The sequence below is a fragment of the Gossypium arboreum genome, chromosome 1 (assembly GCF_025698485.1).
Source record: "Gossypium arboreum isolate Shixiya-1 chromosome 1, ASM2569848v2, whole genome shotgun sequence".
NCBI lineage: Eukaryota > Viridiplantae > Streptophyta > Magnoliopsida > Malvales > Malvaceae > Gossypium > Gossypium arboreum.
This window is the reverse complement of record NC_069070.1, coordinates 57,079,633-57,105,385: the sequence shown is the minus strand read 5'-3', so window position 1 is coordinate 57,105,385 and position 25,753 is coordinate 57,079,633.

Sequence of the window (25,753 nt, the reverse complement as noted above, 5' to 3'; positions counted from 1 at the left end):
TCGTTATATCCGGTTAAATTCAAGGTACGTGATTCGAGAATGAGCGATCTTGCTATAAAATTTTCAGTTAATACGCTTGAAAAATTCCAGCAATGAGGTATGTTCGTATGTGCTTGAATTAGTTGATTCCTTGAATAATATTCGCTCGATCGCGAATGGGTTTCGGTATTTGGCTAAGATGATCCCTTATGTATGAACATAGGGGTTGGAATGTGAAATGAGTATGATATTGAGAATTTGTGCATATGAAATTATCCGTTAGCTTTATGAATGCTATGCTTTTGTTGTGCTGGAATCTCTTGCTCAAACTTACTAAGCATAAATTGCTTACTCCGTCTTCTCTGTTTCTCTGTTTTATAGATTTTGCTCGTTAGCTATCGGATTCGGGATCATTGAAGTCGAAGTCATCCACACTATCAAAGCCCCCATTTTGGTACAATTTTGGTTGAACTTTGAAATGGCATGTATAGGACCACCCTTTTGTTGAAGGTCATGTACCTTTCGGTTTTGTGTAAACTTGGATGGCCATGCGAAAATGGCTTATATCGTTTTAGCCTAGTACCATAATCGTTTGTTTGTTGATCATTATGAGGTATGGAATTGTTTTGAAACGATTAGCCATTGGGATGGTTAATCATGATCACACTTTGTGCTATGTATGCAAAAGGGGCCAATTGAATCATGGAAATCATGAAATAGGTAAAGCCTACCTTAAAGGTAGATGCTGACAGCAGCAGTGATGTGGATGTGAAAAATCACTAAAAATAGTAGGAATGGTATTAAATAGTGAATAAATTATGTAAATGAACTTTGATGAATCTACTTTCATGTGGAAGAAACGAAACGGTCATATGAGTTATATGTTAAGAGATATTAAAGTTCTCGTGAAACAGGGCCAGAACGGTTTCTGGATCCCCTGTTCCGACTTTGGAAATTCATTGTAAATTAACCAGAGATAATTAGGAGTTATGCCATATATGTATAGATTCCTCTCTGAGTCTAGTTTCTACAGAAACAAACAGCATCAGTATTAAAGCCCTGTACAAGGAGATATTCAATTCGTAACGCATGAAGGTCAGAGTAGTAGAACCCTAGGATAGGGGAGACTTTAACTAATAAACTGTACTAATTGGATTGACCAAAAATTCTAGAAAAAAATATGTAGATGGACATATGAGTCTAGTTTCAGGGAAAAATTACGAATCTGATTTTCGAGCTTTGAAACTCAAGATATGATTTTTAAGGCGACAGTGATGCAGTGACCAGCTAGTCTGGAAATTTCTAAATGGACTGTGAAAATAGTTAAGTCTGTGTGCACCTTGTGTCCGATTCCGGTAACGGACTCGGGTACGGGGTGTTACATAAACCATATCCCTTAATTATCTCAAACTATCACATACCCCTTAATTATCTCAAACTATCACATACCCCTTTGTTTAAAGCCTTACATAGCCGAATTCAACCAATACTCTGCTCAAGAATGATACTTCTCCATTTTAATGATCAGGCAACATAAACGATTCGAATCATCACCGAGGTGAGTTCCTATCAAATTGGTATCAGAGCTAGCAAATTTGGAGTAAGAATCGATGTTTTCAGCATTACGGTATAGTATTTCTTTGAAAAATTTCCAAAAAAATTCGTGAAAAAAATTAGTCTCCATTCAAAATTCAAAGAGTTCATATTTATCTTTGCAAGTGAAAAAAAACTATTTAAGTTCTTGTTACTGAGTTTGAAAGTTCTACTTTCTGCCCAAAATCAACAACCTACCATTCAGCCACACTCTATTCTTTTTATTTCTTGTTTCAAGCCTACCCGAACATCAATTTTGCAAGCCAACCCACAACAGCTATTTCTAAGTTTAAATAGTTCCTTACGAACTTAGAGAGGAGAAGTGAGTGAAAAAAGGCAAAGAGCGTGTGAGTTCATTAGAAAGAAGAAAAAGCCTTTAAAAGAGTGTAAACATGAGTGTGAGTGAAAATTTATTATTTCCTCTTTCTGAGTGAACTTGTGAGAATTTGTGGTGAGGTTTGTGTGAGTAAAGTACTATGTTAATAAGTTTCGAAAGAAATGTGGCAACTAGAGGAGGAGTGCCAGATTTTACACTCCAAACCTTTACACACGAAATGGAGCATCTATTTGATCAAAAACTCAAACCCATCAAGAAACAATTGGAACGTGTCGAAGAGTGGGGCCATTGAGCAAGAGCCCAACGAGAGTAAATTTCTTCAAGTCAAAAGACAGAGTCAAGATCTTAACAGAGACAAACTTTCAATGACTATGTAGGATGAGACTCATATCAAGATTCTTATTCATCAAGGAGGTCGAGTCGATATGAAGTAAATCATGAGTTTGAAACCGTTCAAGCTACCAATGAGAAGGTAGAAATTTCTCTTCAAGTGTTTCAAAATATTCATCAACGGAGAAGGCCTTACGGAAAAGTGAGCATGTTTCATACTTGTCCATGAAGAGTCAATCTCAAAGAGATGATCATGTTTTGTATGAAGATTCTTTCTCTCTTTCCCAACGAAAGTCTACTCTTTTTGAATCTTTTATGTTAACTTCTTCTTGTAACGAAAGGAAGCGAGAAAAAGAAATCGAGAGAAGAAAAAAAGACATGGAAGAAAAAGAAAAGGAAATAAAAAGAGAATGTGTGAGAAAAGAGAATGAAAAAGAAAACAAAAAATTACAAAATCATGTAAGCAAGAAAAGAAAGTTGAAAAAGAAAGAGAGATTGAAGAAAGAAAAGAAATTGTCCAAGAAATGAGTGTAGTTGTTGAAAAAGAAAGCAAAATAAAGAATGAAAGTGACTTTTCAACAAAAAAAGAGATTGTGGAAAAAGAAAGAGAGTCTGAAAAAGAAACAAGTCAAAAAGGTGAAAGTTAGCAAGAAAACGTGAGTAATATTTCTGCTAACCAACATGCGAGTTGTTCTCAAATTATTTCTTCTTTTCAGGATTCTGGAAATTCAAATGACAACTTTCAACTTCATTAGCTTCCCGATGAAAGACGATTCCATTTGATCGAAAAATGTAAGGTTGAAGGTGAAGTTATTCCACACGTGCTCAAAGGTAAGCAACGTAAGGAGTCTTTAGTTATTGAATCATGGCAACCAAATTTGAATGTTGTTGAGATAAATGTTGATGAGTTAGTTTTCAAAAGATTTCCTCACTATGTTTTGGTTAATTGTCATTCATCTATTATTGTTAATGACTTTGTTTCAACTAATGCCATGAAAATTTTTCCCTATGATAAGTTTGTTGTTAGCAATTCTGTTGAAGACGTTAGATTAAATTGGCATGAACAAAGTGTGTAACGCCCCAAAATTGGGCCTAAAAGTATTGGGCCCTGAGTATAGGAGCAGTTAGGAGACTACTCATAAATATTTTAGTTAAGCAAGAAAGTGACACAAATTTAATGTTTGCCTTATTGGCTAAGTGATTTGGGTGTGTTTGGGAGTGTTTGAGAAGTCTGGGTTCAAGTCTGGGCTTTTGCAAAAATTTTAGTTTTTCCCCTTAAGTGAACCTTGGCTTTAGCTTGTAGGCCTTATAAATATTTGTGGGTAAAATGTGTCACAAGAAGAACCTTGTGGCTTGGTGGCAAGTGACGTGTTGAGCAACGGAGAGGGTTTGGGTTTGAATCTCATTGCATGCAAAAGGATATTTATTTTGCTAATTGGGGCGGCAAGTGTTTGTGGTAGACTAAAACTCTATTGAGTGGTTGTAGACTTGGTAAAAGGGGAGGGGATCAAGGGATAGGATGTTGGTTGTTGGGGATTTGAAGGAGTGGATTATGGAGAAAAGAGTGGAGAGAATCAAGGAATTTGAAGCTTGGAGGGTTGTAGCCGAATTAGGTCGCTTGTATGTGCAAATTCGGCTAAGGGGTTTGGGGAGTGCATGTACAGCAACTTAAGAGCGTATAGGTGTCGAATTCTCTTTTTGGCATTTTGGGTTGTTTTTCCCTTTTTGCGTTTTGGTTTCTTTCTCTTCTTTTGGAAATTTCGTGCAATACCTTTGTGACCATTTGGGCTTTTTTTCTTTCTTTACTTTCTTTTCTAAAAGCCTAATCTAGTATCCCCCTCTCTTCAATTTTAGTTCACCATTTAGCCAAACTTTACCTTTCTTCTTCTTCCCCTCTTTTATTCTTTCGATTTTACTCTCATAGCTGAACCTTTTACTTCCTTTTCTCGACAATTCTTGTGACAGCCCTAAAGTGACCCTAGTCGGAAAGCAGTTTCGGGACCGCTAAACCGATTCACCAAATTATTTGGATGTGATATTTATGGTCTAAAATATGTGAATATGAATGTGCAAAAAATTTTTAAGCTTCGATTTAGTTAATTGCATGTGAATGGAGTACATAGGACTTATGTGAGAAAATTTAGAAATGTGCTAGGCAAATGTAAAATGGCCTATCAATACATGTGGAAAGCTGTTTGTCCTTGCATGTCAAATTAGCCAAATTGAAGCAAAGTGGCCAGCCATGCTATGGGTGGAAACATGTCACAAACATGTTGGGTTAGTGATGTATGTAAGGAAGAATTAAATAATGAAAGGGAGGAGTGATGAAAAAAATGGTCTCATCCATGCCCCCCTTTTGCCGTGAATGGAAGAAAGAAAACAAAGAAAAAATGTTTTGTTCATCCTTGAACATCCTTGGCCAAATAGAGGAAAGAAAGGAAGGGAGGAGCTTGAGAAAATCGGCTATGGTGATTTGCTAGACAAAGGTATGTGTGATGTTGTCCATGAGATGCATGCATGTTTTAGTTGGTAGCTTGAGTTCTACCTAGCCCATGGTCTAAATCTTGCTAGGTGATGGAAATGACACTCGCCATGGATGCATCATTCTTGCTTGGTGTTGATGTCATTTACATGCTAAAATGAAGCTTTGTAATGATGCATGTGATGGTGGATTGATGTTTTAAGGTTTAATAGAGTTTAAGCTAGTAAATACTTAATTTTTGGTATTTATATGAGAAAGAGATGAACTTGAAATTTTGAATTTACATGAATAAATCTTTTGGTTTGTCTTAGTATTAAATTGAAGGGAATGCCATAGGTGCTTGAATGTACTAACTAGATATTGTTGTATATACATCTCTCAATAGGTTCGGCTTTGTGCATGAATTTGGGGGATTAAACCTTGAATGATGTTATGTATAAGTTTCGACTATGAATCTTTGTGTTTAATTTCTTTATGTGCTAATGCTCAAATTGAAAAAGGGATGTTAGTTATGTTATAACATTTGTTTAATAATGAAAGGACATGAGCTTAAAGCTTGAGTAGCATTCGGTATTAGAGTAAGTTAAAATTTGTTAGAAAATAACTCCCAAGTTAGTGAATCACGAGTTAAGAAAGGGATTTGGGTTGAATATATATATATGTATTCGCAATGGGATAAAATGTGTATTAAGGTAAGTTTCAAGGTGATTAATCGGCTATGAAATTAGCTAAATTGAATAGGTATGTTTAATGATATGCTTAGTATAATGTATGATCTTATAACTCGGTTTGGTATTGAGATAAAGGTTAGATGTATGATTGGATTTTGGTATGTGTTAAACTGGTCAATCAAAGATTAAATGATATGTGAGTGCCAAATGTGATTGTTAAGTGAATAATATTAGTTAAGTACTTAAGCAAATCTATTGTTTTACTTAAGCTTAAGAGCAAAGAGGATCAAGTCGGATGGGGAAAAGAGAAAGTAAACGAACAGCCGTGGACATCTAATCGTCGACCACATCCGAGGTAAGTTTTAAGCGATTAATCGTTGAGTAAATTCACTCATAATAGGACATAATGAGTTGATTTGATAAGATATGATGTGGCTATGATATGTCTTAAGCCCAAATGGTAAGTTCATAAGTGTTTGGACTTGGAAAGTTAAGAGCAAATTGTAATAAATTGCTTGGACAGCAGCAGTAATGTGATTTTAGAAAATCACTATAAATTGTTGGTGTGGAATTATAGGCTGAATAAAACATGTGATCAAAGCTTAGTTGGTCTAGTTTCTTATAAAAGAGACCGTGGAAGCAAAGAAAATTCCTATGAAGAGATATCTAAAGTTGTGCGGGACAGTGTCGGAATGACTCGAAATCCCTGTTCTGTTTTTGGAAAATCATTATAATTTGTAGAAAATGGTTATGAGATAAGATTTATATGCTTAGACTCCTTAATGAGTCTAGTTTCAAATGAAATCAAGTAGAACATACTTTGAATTCTGTACAACGAGAATTTTGATTTGTAGTGAAGACTGGTCAGGTTCATCAAACAGTGAAACAGGGGAAACTTTAAGAAAAATCTGGTATTGATTGGCCAAACCAAAAATTCTGAAAATTTGATGGATGGAAGATATGTGAGTCTATATTCTGAGAAAATTAACGGCAAGTGATTTGGAGTCTTTTAGCTCCAGGTATAAATAATTTAGTGACCATTGCTCAGGAAAACAGCTCGTAGCGAATATGTGATTTTGTTGTGATTTTGTTTTAGTTGCTCATAAGCTATTGATTGATCCCATATTGAATTCTAAAGTGTGATAGTGTAAAATGATACATGAGTGTTAGATGGATCTCTGATATCAAGATTCGTGAAAATGTATATATATGTGATGAGGCCTAATGGCGATGTGATGAATGTGAAAATGTATATATATGTGATGAGGCCTAATGGCCGATCGATGAATCGAAAATGTATGTATATGTGATAAGGCCTAATGGCGATGTGGTGAATGGGAAAGTATATGTATATGTGATAAGGCCTAATGGCGATGTGATGAATGTGAAAGTATATGTATATGTGATAAGGCCTAATGGCCGATGTGGTGAATGTGAAAGTGTATGTATATGTGATAAGGCCTAATGGCGATGTGATGAATGTGAAAGTGTATATATATATGTGGTAAAGCCGAATGGCTAATGTGAATGTTGTAACATGTGATTAAGTGTACATGAAACTTGAAATATGTTCCGGTGAGACCCGATGACTACGTGTGGAGATTATGTCCGATGCACGACCCGATGACTACGTGTGGAGATTATGTCCGGTAAGACTTCGTAATAAGAATTGCTTATAAATATACATAATGCGAAAGGTTAAACAGGTATGTACTCCTAGTTTACATGTGAGCTTAATTTAAACTAAACCATAAGGTAGTTATGTGATGTATACGAGAGAAATCTATGAGGCTACTCCGTGATTATGATGAGATGTGCATATTCGGAAAAGGGATGGTATGCTCGAAGGAAGAGTGAAATAAAAATACGAACAACTATGTGATAATTTGATTGTTATCTGTTGACACTGCTTAAAACTTACTAAGCATTGTAATGCTTACTCCGCTTACTCTGTTTCCTCGCCTTATAGGTCTCATTGCTTGAAGCTACTGAGGCTCGGGGATCGTCGACAACTAGTCACACTATCGCTATCCACTGTTTGGTACTGCTACGTTTTGGAATATCTTATGGCATGTATAGAATAGACTAGTAGTGAGAGGATATCATGGTTAATGTATAGGACTACCCTTTGCTGTTTTTCAAGTGCGTTTTGTGATGTATGTATGTACAGCCATGCGAAAATGGCTCGTAAAAGTGGAGTATGGCATTAGACCATTTGTGTTTATGTATATATGTATGGTTTCATGATGTGACTACGGACTGAATGGAAGTGTTGGGCAAATGATTAGCCATTGGAGTGGCTAAATATGATTATATGTGGACCTATGTATGACAAAACTCTAGTTGGTCCATGGAAACTAAGAGATAGGTAAAGTTTACCTTGAAAACAGATGCTGGCAGCAGCAGTGGTGTGGATTTGAAAAATCATTAAAATTTGTAGGAATGGAATTAAATAGTAAATTAATTATGTAAATGAAACTTGATGAATCTACTTTCATATGGAAGAAACGAAACGGTCATATGAGTTGTATGTTAAGATATATTAAAGTTCTCGTGAAACAGGGCCAGAACAGTTTCTGGATCCCCTGTTCCGACTTTGGAAATTCATTGTAAATTAACCAGAGATAATTAGGAGTCATTCCATACATGTATACATTCCACTCTGAGTCTAGTTTCTATAGAAACAAACGGCATCAGTATTGAAGCCCTGTACAGGGAGATATCCAATTCGTAATGCACAAAGGTCAGTGTAGTCGATCCCTGCAACAGGGGAGATTTTAACTAATAAACTGTACTAATTGGCTCGACCAAAAATTCTAGAAAAAAAATATATAGATGGACATATGAGTATAGTTTCAGGGAAAAATTACAAATCTGATTTTCGAGTTGTGGAACTCAAGTTATGATTTTTAAGGTGACAGTGACGCAGTTAGCCAGTCGTCTGAAAAAAATTTTAATTGGACTGCGAGAGTAAATGAATTAGTCGGTTAGCACCTCGTGTTCGACTCCGGTAACGGTCTCGGGTACGGGGTGTTACAATTCTTCTATGGTTCCTAAGGTTTGACTAAACTGAATTCAATTTCTTCTTTACCCTTCTACTGTTTCTCTTCTTTTCAAGTTATCCGACTACTTCTTCCTTCTCAATGCATTGGGTTTGTGTCTGTTTAGGAATTTAGGCTCTGACAGTGGCTGAGTCTTACTTCGTTATTTCGTTCCTATCAGCTATGTTTGGGCGTTCAAGTCCTTCTTTCTGTATTCAATCAATAATCAGGCCATTTGGTAGGAAGGGGCATAGATATCTTTCAATTAGCATCATAAGTGGATTAAATCGCATACTTGAGTGAAGGTTCGACATTTGTGGGTTAATCGTGCGAGCTGCGATAAAGGTGTGTAACCCCACCCTTTCTTACTGTAGATCGTCAAAAGCCGAAAAGCCGAAATGCCAAAACTTCGACATTTGAGGCCTCACGAGCGTGCGATCGCTCGTGGGGTAAATCGAGCCCACAAATCATGGACGATAGACTATAAAGGCCACCACAAGCATTTTCATGGGCTTGGGCTATTATGGGCCACGTTGGGCCGAAATGGGCCATGTGGGCCCAGTGGGCTCGTGCGCCCGACACAGATTAAATCCATGGTAAGTAGTAAATATTGGACAGGGATATATAGGTCACATAGCTGTAACTGAATTTGGGCTAGATGGGCCACATGAGCGTGTGGGCCCACTTGGGCCTAGAAATGGGCCTTGGGCCCATTTACACCGTTATGATCATTTAGGTTATCTGTGTTGCTCGAGGCAACTGTAGACCTTCAAAGAGGATGTTATTTTAGTTGAAACCCCAAATAGGTAAAATGATCGTAATACCCTGTAGGGTAAAATGACCGTAATGCCCCTGTAGGGTAAAATGACCGTAATACCCCTGTATGGTAAAATAATGATTATGCCCTTATGTTCTGTATGACTGATGTGCTTATGATTTACATATATGATTGTACTGAGTATGACTTTGCATGCACGTAATATTTATGACATGACATACTACATGGGGTTGGGATTTTGATATGGATAAAGTACTGTACTAGTGACTATGTCACATTCACTGTTACTGGTGGCTTTGACAGATTTACTATTTCTGGCAGCTATGCTGCATTATTATTACTGGTAGCTTTGTTGCGTTATTGGTGTGCTAGCTGGGTGGGTCGATTTATATCCCCACATGGTGTGTTGGTTGGTACGGGTGGTGTGCTGGTTGGATTTGGGTGGGATGCATAATTGCATTACACTGTACTGATACTGTATTGGGCTTAGGCCACACTATTACTGTATAGGGCTAAGGCCCAGACTGTACTGATACTAAACAGGGCTCAGGCCCAAACTGTTACTACATGCACTGTTTACTGTTTGACTGATAGGGGCCTACACACTGAGTTTTCGTAAACTCACCCCTTCTTTTTAACTGTACAGTTAATCCCCATCCTTAGACGATTTGGTGTCGCGAGGGACTTGGAGGTGGCCACACGACTGCTGTGTCTTGCATTTGACTTTATTTAATTTAGATTCCACTTTTGGGTTTTTAATTTTGTAATAAGGTTGTTCGTGGGTTTTAATTTTTAATTGGGCTTTGGATTATATATTTTTAAACTACTAGTCTAGGTAAAGACGAGTTTTTAAAAAAATTACGGTTTTCTAAGACACGCATTTTAAACTTCATCGACTTAAAAAGCTTCCACGTTTTTAAATCAATTTATTATAACACTGATGGTTAATAAGGTAAACGTTTTGACGAGAACTTCCGTTAGCTAATGATAAAAGGATTTAAACGGATTTTTACTGAAAGGATCAATTATCAAAAAACACTCCAAGGTGACACGCCAGATTCAACCATAACGTCTAGGCTGGGTGTGGGGTGTTACAAAGTGTGATTGTGTTTGATAAAGATTATTCACATACAAAGTTTGATTTGAATGGTTGTCATATTTTCATTGATGGTGATTTCGTGTTACATAGTGGTACGATGTGTTTGCTTATTAATGGGCTTAACATTGACAAGATTTTTGATGATGTACAAATAAATCAGCCTGAACAAAATTTGGGTTTTTTTTGATAAAAGACGTGTCAAACGCATAAACTGCTTGTGTGTGATGAAAATTCGAATTTTCTGATTGTTGTGTAAATTTCGCATATTTGTGTAAGTTTTTGAATAAAACTTGAGATATATAATTGTTTGAATTTGTTTTTTCCTTCATCTTCTTTATTTGGCATGCATGACTTTTTGATGAAAATGAAATTTTTGTGGCATTGTGACACAAGTGATCAAAATTATGTGTTCAAACCTGGAGAACGTTTCTATAAGTCGATGTTAAGTGAAGATATGAATGTTGCTGGTTTGCAAAGTCAAACTTACATTTTTTATTCCAAAGGATGTCCTATATTTTAGTTTAAAAGATTTAATCATGTTTTGCAAGATTATGTTTCTCAGTTGCTACATGATTTTTTTGAGTTGCCGGCCATGACACTTTCGAGTCAACTTGAGAAGGTAAGAAGAATTATTGTATTTGATCCTAGTGATCGTTGGGGATTTGTAAATTCAAATATTGTTAACTCTCGAATACTTAGTGATTTTGGTTTGTTGTCTTCATTGCAATTTTTGATTCATGACAAAAAGGTAAGTCCGATTTTCATTTTTGATCCCGATATAGAAACATATGTTCAAATTGTGCATAACGATTTCGAAAGTTCTATCAAGTTCATCATCCACGCTGTCACTAATCTCTTTCATTTTCGTGAAGGTGACATTTAGAAATTGATTCCTCCTAAAGAGGGGGGGCAAGCGTCTAATCTATTTCATTTTCGAGACTTGTGTAGTTTTCAAGTTTATGACAATGAAAATTTTTTTGCGAGCAAATGGCCCTATTTGAGGACAAATCGTCTTAAAGAAGGAGGTTATGATGTGATCCCAGTCGCATCATGTTATGACGCAACTCGACGCCATCGAGATTGGCCTAAACTTGAGGGGCCCAAGTGAAAGATAAAACATCTCATAGGCCTGATTGATTATTGGGCCAATGTTTTGAAGGACTTTTTAATTTAATAAAATTTTATTTAAATTAATAAGTTTGCATATTTTAATTTGACTTGCACTTTGTGTGTTCTGCATTTAATAAAGTTGTAACGCCCCCATGCCCGAAACCGTCACCGGAGTCAAGCTTGAGGTGTTACTAAACTTATCTTACCTTTTAAACAACTCTAAACCACTTATTTTAATTTTCAGAATAAACTGTATTTCTGCGTCATGGTTGCTTAAAAATTCATTTCTCGAGTTTCTAAACTTGAAATTAAGATCCGTAAATTTTCTCTGAAACTAGACTCATATATATATCTACTTATTTTTTTCTAGAATTTTTGACTTATCCAATTAGTACAGTTTATTAGTTAAAGTTACCCCTGTTTCATAATTTGACTGCACTGACCTCTACTTACTACGAACCACTTTTCTCCATGTAAAAAATTCATATAACTATAACGTTTGTTTTTATTAAAACTAAATTAAATAAGGATTCTAACCATATAAAGTACACAACCTAATTATTTTTGTAAAATTTATGGTGAATTTCCAAAGTTGGAATAGGGGATCAGGAAATCGCTTTGGCCCTATTTCACTAAAACTCAGATATCTTATAAAATAAAAAACCTTTACCTGTTTTGCTTATTCCATATGAAAATAGACACAATGAGCTTTAATTTCATATATTATTCACCATAAAACCATGTCCCTAAGATTTTTTTTGTGATTTTTCAAAGTCACATTATTTCTGATACTTGAATCCATTTTTAAGTTACTTTCACATTTTTCATAGTTTTCATGTGATAGTTACTACTTAATCATACATACTATTAAACATGTACATCATCAGCCATTCTATTAGCTAATCACTAGCAAGTATTTACACATCATTCATTGATCATATCATATCAAAAGAAACCAAGTTCCTATACATGCCATACACAAAACGAAACGTCTAACTATACAAATGTGATTTCTTTGATAGTGTGATCGGGTCTCCAACATTTCCTTCGATCCCCGAGTGGCTTGATAAAAACTATAAGAAAAAGAAAATAAAGAGAGTAAGCACTAGGCTTAGTAAGCTTACAAGCAAATAAATTACAACATTCAACATAATGAATAATTATACATAATGTCACCTAGCCTCATAAACTTTCTTTACTTCTCATTTTCTACCTTCTTCTTTACTCACTTACCTTCTTTCTTACCTGACCTTTCACTATTCATAAATATAATCTACCTTCCCTTTTGCTGATAATTCACTGTAATTTAACGTGTACAATGACCCATTGAACCACTCGGAATACTAAGGATACTAGGGTCGTTCCTGTCTATCAATATCCTGCCAATGCCATGTCTTCGACATGGACTTACATGAATTATTCCTGTCTCCAATGCCATATATATATCTAATATGGGCTCACATGGCTCATTCCTGTCTCCAAAGCCATATATCTTATATGGACTTACATGGCTCATTTCTGTCCTGTCCTGTCCTGTCAACCCCAATATCCTAACATTCTTAAGGTTCAAACGGGGCTTCTAATGCTTTTCTCTGTCACTTTGCCTTTAATTTGACTTTAAATATTCTAAAAAAAATAAGTATATAAATGCTGGAAATTGACAATAATAATGTAAAATAAAAGAATATTGCATTTATTTAGTGTAAACTTACCTCGATACAAAATATGACTAAACTTTACAATTTAGTCCTTTACTTTTTTTCCCCAATCTACTCCCAAATTTCGCTCTTCTTGATCTATAATAGCAAATTTAACTTATTTAATATTCACATTTATCAAAACAGTCCTTGACCCAAACTTTGGCAAAATTACATTTTTGCCCCTAAACTTTCACATATTTGCACTTTTGCCCCAAGGCTCGTAATTTAAACTTCATCTTATTTTCTTGTGTTTTATGACATGCTGATCATTTTTCCCTTCTATAGCAAAATCAAATTCTCACTCTAACATATACTTATGACTATTGGTATTTTTACCAATTAAGCCCTTTTACTCGTTTTTACCTAAAACCGAGTAGCACAAGTTGTCTAACATAATCTAAGACCTCATATTCTACCATAAAACATCAAAATAAACTCTTTTCACCTATGGGTATTTTTCCAAATATGAACCCTAACTTAAATTATTGCTAGCATAAGCTTTATCGAGCTACCGTGTAACAGCCCTAATTTGACCCTAGTCGGGATGTGGTTTCGGGACCACAAAACCGAGTCATAAAATTTAGTTAAAATTTTATTTGCATACCTTATATGTGTGGTAGTACTAGTATAAAAATTTGGTGATTCAATTTTTATCTTAGGAATGTGAATCTTGCTCGAAAGGATTTAGTTGAGAGACTTAGAAAATTTGATAGGTAAATAAGTGAGGACCAAATAGTATGGAATTATGAAAAGTTGGGTTTGCATGTCAAAATGCCCCAAACTAAGTTGAGTGGCCAGCCAAGCATGGCTTCATCTTTCCAAGATCATGTTGTTATAATTATTTAATGTTGGTAAGATATTAAAATAGAGGAAATAAAGATTAATGATAGGAAAATGAACAAAAAAAATAGGTGTTCATCCTTGCTACCTCTTAGCGAAAAACCAAGTGAAGGGAAAAGAGAAAAGCTTTGAAGAAGTCGGCCATACTAGTATCCAAGTTGAGGTATGTTGGAGTTATTCCTTTAAATTCATGTGTATTGTTGGTTGTTAGTTTAAATTCTATCTAACCCATGGTGGGATTTGGGGTTGTTGGAGAGTTGGGATTTGACAAAAAAAAAATTAGTAGATACCTTGATGCTATTGACATGTTAGTTGTGTGGATGAACTAAGTTGCTTGTTATGTTAGCATGAAAGTGAAGATGTTAGTCATTTTGTTGGAGGTGCCGAAGTTGGGACTAAGAAGGGGAGGAGTATTCGGCTAACATAGTTGAAAGGGGATGTTGCCGATATTTAGAATTGGGTTAGGGGAGTGGCCATAATGGGCATAGAGATGTTGAACCTAAGAAATGTAGCAACGTGCAAATTTATATGATATCACAAATGGAGGTGAAGCTATGCTAGATTGGAAAAAAAAAGGTTGGTCAAGTGTGCATTAGAAGAATTTAGGTGTTTAGATGATGTTATAGATGACACTATACATATATATATATTCGGCCATCAAAGGGAGTACATAGGTGAGGTTGAGTCAAATCTTTTTTGTGCACAATCGGGTATGTATATATATATATATAAGTATGCCCATTCATGATGTTACCTTTAATCATGTGTATAATCGACTAAATGAGTAATTAGTAAGAGGGGTTGCCGAATCTACAAATATACATATGCATGTGTAATTGAACTATAAATGTATAGCAAGATGATTAAACTAGTTTATTTATCTATTAAGCCCGAGAAGTTAAAGAAGGAGAAACAAGCAAGGGCAAAGCCAAGGACATCGAGTAGCCGGGTCGGAACCGTTATACTCAACGCAAGGTAAGTCTTTAAGCACTTGTTGTGAGAACTCCTTGGATAGATATTTTTCGGAGTGATTCTCCTATTTATTAATATGATTATATGTACAATTTGAATTTAGTAAATTGCTTTACCATGATGAATTGACATAAGGCACAATGTGTGCAAAGACTATGTGGCACTATGTGTGCCGATTGGAAGGTTGAGGCATGAGGCTATCTCAAATGCACTATGTGTGCGATTTACTATGGCACTATGTGTACGATTCACTATGGCACTATGTGTGCGATTTACTATGGCACTATGTGTGCGATTTACTATGGCACTATGTGTGCGATTTACTATGGCACTATGTGTGCGATTTACTATGGCACTATGTGTGCGATTTACTATAGCACTATGTGTGCGATTTGCTATAGCTCTATGTGTGCGAACATAATAAGCACTATGTGTGCCACATTCGGTTGTGGAAATAAATTGTGCATGAACGAGGTAAGTGATTGAGTTACTAACTAAATATCGAAATTGGGATTGTACGGTGTACGCATAAAATTATCTAGTGCATCGTTGTTCCAACTTGAGGAAACGGATCCAAATCGATTGGGCTGACTTGGCGTTTGATTTGGTTGAAGGATTTGGCATGAGACCGAACCAAAAATTTTAGAAATTTCAGTATAGTTTGTTATGGCTGGAAACATCTATTTTCATATGGAAGAAACGAAACGGTTATATGAGTTGTATGTTAAGAGATATTTGGGTTTTAGTGAAACAGGGCCAGAACGGTTTCTGGATTCCCTGTTCCGACTTTGAAAATTCATTATAAATTAACCAGAAATAATTAGGAGCCATACCATATATGTATAAATTCCTCCTTGAGTCTAGTTTCTATAGAAACAAACGGCACCCGTATTGAAGTCCTGCACAGGGAGTTATTCGAGTTGTAACGCATGAAGGTCAGTGTAGTCGGCCCTGTAACATGGGAGAGTTTAACTAATAAACTGTACTAATTGGCTTGACCAAAAATTCTAGAAAAAATATGTAGATGGAAATATGAGTCTAGTTTCAGAAAAAATTACAAAGCTGATTTTTGAGTTGTAAAACTCAAGTTATGATTTTTGAAGCGACTAGCTCACAGATTAGCGACTTATGCGGAACTTCTTAATAAGTGGTTTGAGGTCTGTTGACACCTCGTGTTCGACTCCGGCGACGGTCTCGGGTTCGGGGCGTTACATACCGGGACTCCGAAAACGTAAAGAACATTAAAAACGGGGCTTGGAATCACTTACTATGAAGCTTGAAAGCTTGAAACAAACCCTAGCTATGGAGAACCCTTCAAATTTCGTGCTAATGAAGAAGATGATGAATTTTGTGTTATTTTTCCCTTTTTATTTCATTTAATATCCAAATGACCAAAATGCCCTTCCTTATTAAACTTTCAAAAATTCCATCCATGTCCTATTTTGTCCATGAACTTAGAAATTGGTCAAATTGTTATTTAAACCCTCCTAATTAATATTCCAAAGCAATTTCATACTAAAAACTTCTAGAATGCAAGTTTTGCAAATTATTTGATTTAGTCCCTAATCTCAACTTAAGCACTTTATGCATAGAATTTCATCACGAAATTTTCACACAATCATGCAATCATATCGTGAACCTCAAAATAATAATAAAATAAATTTTTCTACCTCGATTTGTGGTTTCGCAACCATCGCTCATTTAGGCCCTATTTCGGATGTTACATTTCTCCCCCTTTAGGGATTTTCGTCCCGAAAATCTTACTGTGAAGAGATTTGGGTCTTGTTTTGCATAGCCTCTTGAGTTCCCATGTAGCCTCGTCTACCCCATGTCTATTCCATAGTACTTTCACAAGTGCAATACTTTTGTTCCTTAATTGCTTTACCTCTTGAGCTAGAATCTTTACCGGTTCTTCACCGTAAGTCATGTCTGGCTGAATCTCAACCTCTGTTTGAGAAATCACATGTGACGGATCTGAACGATAACGACGTAACATAGACATATGGAATACATTATGAATCTTCTCTAACTCAATCGGTAAAGCTAACCGATATGCTAATGGTCCGACTCTCTCAATCACTTCAAACGGTCCAATAAAACGTGGACTTAGTTTGCCTTTCTTGCCAAATCTGAGAACTTTCTTCCACGGAGATACTTTCAAAAAAACTTTGTCACCAACTTGATACTCAATCTCTTTTCTCTTCAAATCTGCATACGACTTTTGTCTGTCTGAAGCTGCTTTCAAGCAATCTCTAATGATTTTTACTTTCTCTTCTGTTTCCTTAACTAGATCAACCCCGTAAATTTGATTTTCCTTAAGCTCTGTCCAATACAAAGGTGTGCGACATTTACGTCCATACAAAGCTTCATAAGGTGCCATCTTCAAACTCGACTGATAACTATTATTGTAGGCAAACTCTACTAATGGTAAATATTTTTCCCAACTGCCTTGAAATTCTAGTACACAACATCTAAGCATATCTTCAAGTACCTGAATAACTCTCTCTGACTAACCGTCGGTTTGAGGATGGAAAGCTGTACTAAAACTCAACTTTGTGCCCAAAACCTTCTGTAATTTCTTCCAAAACCGTGAAGTAAATCTTGGATCTTTGTCTGAAATGATCGATAATGGTACCCAGTGTAGTCTGACTATCTCTGAAATATACAACTCGGCCAACTTGTCAAGTGAATAATCCATACGAACTGGGATAAAATGAGCTGACTTTGTTAACTTATCAATCACAACCCATATTGCATCTTTCTTTCTTGGTGTCAACGGCAATCCTGTCACAAAATCCATAGTAACTCGATCCCATTCCCACTCAAGGACTACACAGGCTGCAATAAACCTAAAGGTACCTGATGTTCGGCCTTTACATGCTGACAGATCAAGCATCTAGAAACAAACTCTGAAATGTCCCTTTTCATTCCTACCCACCATTACATTTTCTTCAAATCATTATACATCTTTGTACTACCTGGATGAATAGACAAAGAACTACTATGTGCTTCCTGTAAGATCTTTCGAATAAGCTCATCATTCTTCGATACGTATACCTTGTCTCGGAACATCACACAACCGTCAGAACTGATCTGAAAATCTGACTCTATATCCGACTCACACTGATCTCTTTTGGCTAACAACTCACTGTCATTTTTTTGAGCTTCACAAATTTCTTCAAGAAACATCGGTTTAGCTCTCAACTCAACTAAGATAAAACCATCATCTGATAAGGCTAGACTAGTGTTCAAAGCTCTTAATGCAAATAAAGATTTCCTACTCAAAGCATCAGCAATAATGTTTGCCTTACCTGAGTGATAATCGATCACTATCTCATAATCTTTAATCAACTCTAACCATCTTCTTTGCCTCAAATTCAAATCTTTTTGAGTCATCAAATATTTCAAACTTTTGTGATCAGTGACTATGTGGCACTTCTCACCGTACAAATGATGTCTCCAAATCTTCAACGCAAAAATAGTGGCAGCTAGCTCTAAATCATGTGTTGGATAGTTCTTCTCATGTGCCTTTAGCTGTCTAGAGGCATAAGCAATTACCTTCCCTTCCTGCATAAGTACACAACCAAGTCCATTCATGGACGCATCACTATAAATCACAAACTCCTTACCTGGTTCTGGTTGTACTAAAACAGGAGCTTTAGTCAACAATTCTTTTAACTTGTCAAAACTCTGTTGACACTTCTCAGTCCATTCAAACTTGACATCCTTTCGCAGCAATCTTGTCAGCGGGGTAGCTATCATGGAAAATCCCTCTACAAATCATCTATAATATCCGGCAAGACCAAGAAAACTTCTAACTTCTGATACATTTCTAGGAGGCTTCCAATCAACAATGGCTGAAATCTTGCTCAGATCAACCTTAATACCTTCACCTGAGACAATATGTCCAAGAAAACCAACTTCTCATAACCAGAACTCACTTTTGCTGAGCTTGGCATACAACTGATTATCTCTCAGAATCTGTAAAACTGTTCTCAAATGCTCTGCATGCTCAATCTCATCATAAGAATAAATCAAGATATCATCAATGAACACAACTACAAACTTATCCAAGTACGGTCTAAAAATTCGGTTCATTAAGTCCATGAAAATGGCAGGAGCATTAATCAAGCCAAATGGCATCACAAGGAACTTATAATGACCATACCTAGTCCGGAAAGCAATCTTCAGGACATCTGACTCTTTAACTCGCAACTGATAGTATCCGGATCTCAAATCTATCTTGGAAAACACAATAGCTCCCTTCAATTGATCAAACAGATCATCAATTCTAGGCAATGGATACTTGTTCTTTACTGTTACCTTGTTAAGTTGCCGATAATCTATGCACAATCTCATCGATCCGTCTTTCTTTTTCACAAATAGCACTGGTGCACCCCATGGTGAACTACCGGGTCTTACAAAGCCTTTATCTGTTAATTCCTGCAACTGAGCTTTCAATTCTTTCAATTCCAACGGAGCCATTCTATAAGGAGCAATAGAAATGGGCGTGGTAACTGGAATCAACTCAATACCAAACTCAACTTCTCTAACAGGAGGCAAACCTGGTAGTTCTTCTGGAAACACATCAGGAAATTCACATACCACAGGCACTGATTCAATTTTCAATTATGGATCTTTATTGTTCAACACAAAAGTAAGATAAGCTTCATACCCTTTTCTCAAACATTTCTGAATAGACATAACAGAAATTATGGGAAATGAACTATCTGACTCTTCTGAATTAACCCGAAGAATTTCACTATTTTCACACTTCAACTCAATGAATTTCTTTCCACAATTCACTATCACATCATGTGTAGTCAACCAATCCATACCAAGAATCACATCAAACTAATCAAATGGCAATAGCATGAGATCGGCCAAAAAACAGTAGCCTCTAATCATCAAAGGACAATTTCTACATACTTTATCTACTAATACATGCTTGCCTAATGGATTCGATACTTTAATCACAAATTCTATAGATTCTATAGGCATACTTATACTAGGCATCAATTTCTTGCAAACATATGAATGAGTTGAACCCGGATCAATCAAAGCAATGACATTAATATCATGTAGAGAAAATGTACCCGTAATCACATCGGGAAAGGATGCCTCTTCGCTTGCACGAATAGCAAAAGTCCTTGCAGGGGCTCTAACATCTGGTCTCACAGCCGAATCTCTTGAGGTACCTCTGTTACTTGCTCTTACTCCCGGTTGCCTCGGTGATCTGCCTCTAGTAGGAGCATTTCTGGATCTAGCACTCTGTGTTATCTCTCGATTAGCCACCTCTGGTCATTCTCGTACAAAATGATCTGGAGCACCACATTTATAACAAACATATTTGCCTGCCCGACAAGGACCATAATAAAGTCTACCACACCGTGGACACCCTGATCTACCCTGTCCAACATTACCTACACTCGCAGTCGAGGTGGTCTGAGCCTTCGGATCCTTAAATATGATGCCTCTATTCTGACTAGAATACCCGACTGAGAAACTAGATCTGGTAGAAAACTCCTTTGCCCTTTTGGATATAGCCTGGAATAACCTGCTCATCTGTCTCTTCCTTGTATCTTGTGTCTCTGTCTCAACTTTGCCTTTTCTTTTTAACAGCTCCTCTGCCTTACAGGCTCTCTCAACTAAAATAACGAACTCTTCTATTTCTAGGACACCCACTGATAGTCGGATATTATCATTTAGCCCATCCTCAAACCTTTTACACATGATAGCCTCTGTGGACACACATTCTCAAGCATATTTACTAAGCCTAACAAATTCGCGCTCATAATCGGTCACCTCGTATTACCTTGTTTCAATTCCAGGAATTCCTTTATCTTCTGGTCAATAAACCTCTGACTGATGTACTTTTTACGAAATTCCTCCTGAAAGAAATCCCAAGTGACCCTCTCCTTTGGTACAATTGATACAAGTGTCTTCCACCAGTGGTAGGATGAGTCTCTAAGAAGTGATACTACACATTTCATACATTCCTCGGGTGTACAAGATAATTCGTCAAAGACTCTGATAGTATTTTCTAACCAAAATTCTGCTCTTTCTGTATCATCATCTTTTGTAGCTCGAAACTCTTCTGCCCCTTGTTTCCTGATTCTATCAATTGGTGGCTTTTCTCTTATCCTTGCACTGTGGATCGGTCGAGCTTGAGCTACATAGGTAGCCTGAGAATCATAAGGGGGTGGAGGTCTAACTGCCAGATTCGTACGAACGAACTTGGCAAACCAATCATTCAAAGCTTGGAAGAGAGCTTCTCGAGTCACTCCTCCCTGATCAACTGTTACTGGCCTATTCTCAGATGGCGCTGCCCCTTCTGCGGGAGCAGGCGCATTACTTTCTACATCATCATCACCAGCTCGCTCGGGATCCATTACTATAAAACAAAATATTTAAAAATCGTCAGGAGTTGTCACACTATCAAAATACAAGTATGACATGTATAGCTAGACTTTTACTCATACTAACTATTCCGAGAACTGACTAAACCTACTCTGATACCAATAAATGTAACGTCCCCATGCCCGAAACCGTCACCGGAGTCAAGCTTGAGGTGTTACTAAACTTATCTTACCTTTTAAACAACTCTAAACCACTTATTTTAATTTTTAGAATAAACTATTTTTCTACGTCACGGTTGCTTAAAAATTCATTTCTTGAGTTTCAAAATTAGAAATTAAGATCCGTAAATTTTTCCTGAAACTAGACTCATATATATATCTACTAATTTTTTTCTAGAATTTTTTACTAAGCCAATTAATACAGTTTATTAGTTAAAGTTACCCCTGTTTCATAATTCGACTACACTGACCTCTACTTACTACGAACCACTTTTCTCTCTGTACAAAATCCATATGACTATACCGTTTATTTCTATTAAAACTAAATTCAATAAGGATTCTAACATAAAAAGTACACAACCTAATTATTTTTTTAAAATTTATGGTGAATTTCCAAATTTGGAATAGGGGATCAGGAAATCGCTCTGGCCCTATTTCACTAAAACTCAGATATCTTATAAAATAAAAAACCTTTACCTATTTTTCTTATTCCATATGAAAATAGACACAATGAGATTTAATTTAATATATTATTCACCATCAAACCATGTCTCTATGATTTTTTTTGTGATTTTTGAAAGTCACGTTATTTCTGATACTTGAATCCGTTTTTAAGTTACTTTCACATTTTTCATAGTTTTCATGTGATAGTTACTACTTAATCATACATACTATTAAACATGTATATCATCAGCCATTCTATTAGCTAATCACTAGCAAGTATTTACACATCATTCATTGATCACATCATATCAAAAGAAACCAAGTTCCTATACATGCCATACACAAAACGAAACGTCTAACTATACCAATGTGATTTCTTTGATAGTGTGATCGGGTCTCCGACGTTTCCTTCGATCCCCGAGTGGCTTGATAAAAACTATAAGAAAAAGAAAATAAAGAGAGTAAGCACTAGGCTTAGTAAGCTTACAAGCAAATAAATTACAACATTCAACATAATGAATAATTATACATAATGTCACCTAGCCTCATAAACTTTCTTTACTTCTCATTTTCTACCTTCTTCTTTACTCACTTACCTTCTTTCTTACCTGACCTTTCACTATTCATAAATATAATCTACCTTCCCTCTTGCTGATAATTCATTGTAATTTAACGTGTACAATGACCCGTTGAACCACTCAAAATACTAAGGATACTAGGGTCGTTCCTGTCTATCAATATCCTGCCAATGCCATGTCTTCGACATGGACTTACATGAATTATTCCTGTCTCCAATGCCATATATATATCTAATATGGGCTCACATGGCTCATTCCTGTCTCCAAAGCCATATATCTTATATGGACTTACATGGCTCATTTCATCTGTCTCATCTGTCAACCCCAATATCCTAACATTCTTAAGGTTCAAACGGGGCTTCTAATGCTTTTTCTCTGTCACTTAGCCTTTAATTCGACTTTAAATATTCTCAAAAAAATAAGTATATAAATGCTGGAAATTGACAATAATAATGTAAAATAAAAGAATATTGCATTTATTTAGTGTAAACTTACCTCCATACAAAATGTGACTAAACTTTACAATTTAGTCCTTTACTTTTTTTCCCCAATCTACTCCCGAATTTAACTCTTCTTGATCTATAATAGCAAATTTAACTTATTTAATATTCACATTTATCAAAACAGTCCTTGACCCAAACTTTGGCAAAATTACATTTTTGCCCCTAAACTTTCACATATTTGCACTTTTTCCCCAAGGCTCGTAGTTTAAACTTCATCCTATTTTCTTATGTTTTATGACACGCTGATCATTTTTCCCTTCTATAGCAAAATCAAATTCTCACTCTAACATATACTTATGATTATTAGGTATTTTTACCGATTAAGCCCTTTTACTCGTTTTTACCTAAAACCGAGTAGCACAAGTTGTCTAACATAATCTAAGACTTCATATTCTATCATAAAACATCAAAATAAAAACTTTTCACCTATGGGTATTTTTCCAAATATGAACCCTAACTTAAATTATTGCTAGCATAAGCTTTATCGAGCTACCGGGACTCCGAAAACGTAAAGAACATTAAAAACGGTGCTTGGAATCACTTACTATGGAGCTTGAAAGCTTGAAACAAACCCTAGCTATGGAGAACCCTTCAAATTTCGTGCTAATGAAGAAGATGATGATTTTTGTGTTATTTTTCCCTTTTTATTTCATTTAATATCCAAATGACCAAAATGCCCTTCCTTATTAAACTTTCAAAAATTCCATCCATGTCCTATTTTGTCCATGAACTTAGAAATTGGTCAAATTGTTATTTAAACCCTCCTAATTAATATTCCAAAGCAATTTCATACTAAAAACTTCTAGAATGCAAGTTTTACAAATTATTTGATTTAGTCCCTAATCTCAACTTAAGCACTTTATGCATAGAATTTCATCACGAAATTTTCACACAATCATGCAATCATATCATGAACCTCAAAATAATAATAAGAAAAAATTTTCTACCTCGAATTTGTGGTTTCGGAACCACTGTTCCGTTTAGGCCCTATTTCGGGATGTTACAAAAGTAATGCATTATGTAACTTTCATGTTAATTAAGTATGCATCATAAATAATGACTTGCATTATGTAACTCCCATGTTAGTTTAAGTCTGCATTATTGAATTAAGTCTTGCATTAAATAACTTATCTATTTATTTAGTTTGCCATGTATTTAAGCATCTTAGTTAATTGAGTTGTTAGAATAAATGCTTATCTTAATTAATCTAGTTGTTGGAATAATTTATTGATGCATGAGTTTTGAGTTTATTTAATTAAGTTAATTAAGTTTAATGTGTTTAATGTGCTTTGTAACACCCCAAACCCGGCCTAGACGTTATGGCTGAATTTGGCGGTGTCACATTAGAGTGCTTTTCGAAGACTTGATCTTTTTGATAAAAATCCGTTACTGAATTTAAATCCTTTTATTATTATTTAACAAAAGTTCTCGTCACAAACGCTTACCAAATTATTTGCCTTTGGTATATTATTTTTAACTTAAACTGTGGAAGCATTTTGAAAACTTTGCTGTCTAAAGCTCGTGTTTTTTAAAAAACTGTGATTATTTTGAAACCCCGTGTTTTCCTAGACTGGCAGTTTAATATAAGAAATCAAAAGCCCAACTAAAACTTAATCCCACAAATGGCCTTATTACATGATCAAAAACCCATTATAAAATTTAAAATAAATAAAGCCATATGCAAGACACGACAGTCGTGTGGCCACCTCTAGGTCCCTCGCAGCACCAAATCGTCTAAGGCTAGGGATTACCTGTACAGTTAAAAAGAAAGGGTGAGTTGACGAAAACTCAGTGTGTAATCCCAATATTAAACAAACAGTGAATAACATAGTCTGGGCCTAAGCCTAGATCGATGTGATCGAGCTCGAGCCTAGATCGATGTGATGCGGTTCTAAGCCCTATTCATGTCAAGACTGATCGGGCCTTAGCCCTATCTGAAGAATAGTGTGGCCTAAGCCCAATACTGATGTCGAGACAAGTGTAATGCAATTATGGATCCCACCCAAATCTAGCCAACACACCACCCGTACCGACCAATACACCATGTGGAGATATAAATTGACCCACCCAGCCAGCACACTAATAACGCAGCAAAGCTGCCAGTAATAATAATGCATCATAGTTGCCAAAAACAGTAAATGTGGCAAAGCCACCAGTATTAGTAATTGTGGCATAGCCACCAGTAACAGTGAATGTGACATAGTCAACAGTACAGTACTTCATCCATATCAAAATCCCAACCCCATGCAGTATGTCATGTCATAAATATTACATGTATGCAAAGTCATACTCAGTACAATCATATATGTAAATCATAAGCACATCAGTCATTCAGAACATAAGGGCATAATCGTCATTTTACCATACAGGGGTATTTCGGTCATTTACCCTACAGGGGCATTACGGTCATTTTACCCTCTAGGGGCATTACAGTCATTTTACGCTATAGGGGTATTCGGTCATTTTACCCTACAAGGGTATTACGGTCATTTTACCCTATAGGGGCATTACGGTCATTTTACCCTAGAGGAGCATTACAGTCATTTTACCCTATAGGGGCATTACGGTCATTTTACCCTACAGGGGCCTTACGGTCATTTTACCCTACAGGGGCATTACGGTCATTTTACCCTATAGGGGCATTATTGTCATTTTACCCTATAGGGGTGTTATGGTCATTTTACTACTTTTGGGGTCTCGGTACAGATAGTGACCATT